General features: G+C 49.5%; 1 protein-coding gene across 1 annotated transcript in view; it reads left to right on the forward strand.

Moving 5' to 3' along the window:
• The first annotated feature begins 860 nt into the window (after window positions 1–860).
• The window catches only part of Sptbn2 (spectrin beta, non-erythrocytic 2), a 40949-nt gene continuing 40319 nt past the window's right edge, over window positions 861–1490 (forward strand). Inside the window, exon 1 of the mRNA XM_004627175.2 lies at window positions 861–1079. The gene's annotated coding sequence lies outside the window, so the exon portion shown is untranslated. The remainder of the gene's footprint in view (window positions 1080–1490) is intronic.

Here is a 1490-nt window from a genome sequence, read left to right on the forward strand (position 1 = left end):
CCCCGGTTCCACCAAAAAAAAAAAAAAAAAAAAAAAAAAAAAAAAAAAAAAAAAAAAAAAAAAAAAAAAAAAGAAAGAAAGAAAGAAAGAAAATATTTCAAGTACATTTAACACAATTTTTAGTTTGCCAAAATCATACCAACAAGGTAGTTCAATTGCTTTTACTTGTAACAGTATGCATACCTTTTCAGAAAAAACAAAGTACTAAAATTCATTATTCATAAAGCTATTATTAAACCCTTAAACCCAGTTTGTATAGTTGTGAGCACCTGTAATCCCACCTACTCAAGAAAATGGGGCGGTCTAAGGCCAGCCTGGGAACGTAGAGAGCCAAAACCCATCTCAAGACAAAACAAACACAAAACCTTGAACCTAACAATTAGCTAAAACCCCATTCTTTGAGTTGCTTTTGCTTAGTTATTTCAGGTATTTTCCAGGTAGAAATGGGCCCACCTCTTCAAGGATGGGATACAACCTACCGCTCTGTACAAAGCCCTTCCTGTTAATTACCAGCTCATCTCTGAGCTTAGTTTAGTTTTCTAGCCTGGAAGAACAGTACCTACTTCAGAGCTGGAGTGGGGGTGGGAGTGTCACATGACATCATGCACTTCTTAGCACCCACCACTAGCACCCACCCAGTGCATTTGTTATCCTTTGGGCATCATTCTTTCCTCTCCTAAGCAGATAGCGGTTCACCTTGCTTAATGACCTTAGATCCTAGACCACTCGGCCCCTAATAAACTAAGAAGAAACCCAGCCTCTGCCGGGCCTAGAAATGTCCACCCCCGCCCCCATCCCCCTTAAGACAGTGACTAGGCCAGAATTCTCTTGGTTGATAAATGAGAGGAGCTCAGGAGCTGCCGTGATGACTGTTCAGAGAATCTGATTTGTGAGAAAGAGAAATCTCCACGAGCACCATGGAGATGCTTTTGGACAGCTGGACAGCCTACCTGCCTGAAGGAGGAAGAGAGAGGGGGGTTATGGCAGAGAGAAACGCTTAAGGGAGATGGCCTGGAGGTGCCCAAAGAAGAAAATCTGACAAGGGAAACAGAAGCTGAATCTCGGAAACCACCCCGGCGGTGAGTGTCATTCATTTCAAAGGAGGATTGTGCGACTCGGAAATATGTATTTGATACCAAAAGGGTAATAGGGACCAAGGGGGGGGGAGGTGGCCAAACTGCAGAGACCTGGGCCGCTAAGCTGTGGGGGACAGCCAAGTGGCCGAGGGGTGACGCAGGGGACTGAGGACCAGAAGGCACAGGTTAAGGACACCCACACAGGCTGCGGTGGGGGTCAGGAGCCGGCTGCGGAGCCGCCGCCGTTAGTTTCGGGGAAGGTCAGCGACCCGGGCCAGAGAGCCGCGGGGAGGAACGAGAGGGGCCGCGGTTGCCATGGCACCGGGCGGGGAGGGGGTGATTCGGGCCCCGCCCCGAGCCCCGAGGGGCCGCGGGCTCCAGATGGTCCCGGGCCTCCCGCGGGAGCCGGCGGCC

The sequence above is a fragment of the Octodon degus genome, unplaced genomic scaffold (genome assembly GCF_000260255.1).
Source record: "Octodon degus isolate 3935 unplaced genomic scaffold, OctDeg1.0 scaffold00018, whole genome shotgun sequence".
In the NCBI taxonomy this organism is placed as follows: domain Eukaryota; kingdom Metazoa; phylum Chordata; class Mammalia; order Rodentia; family Octodontidae; genus Octodon; species Octodon degus.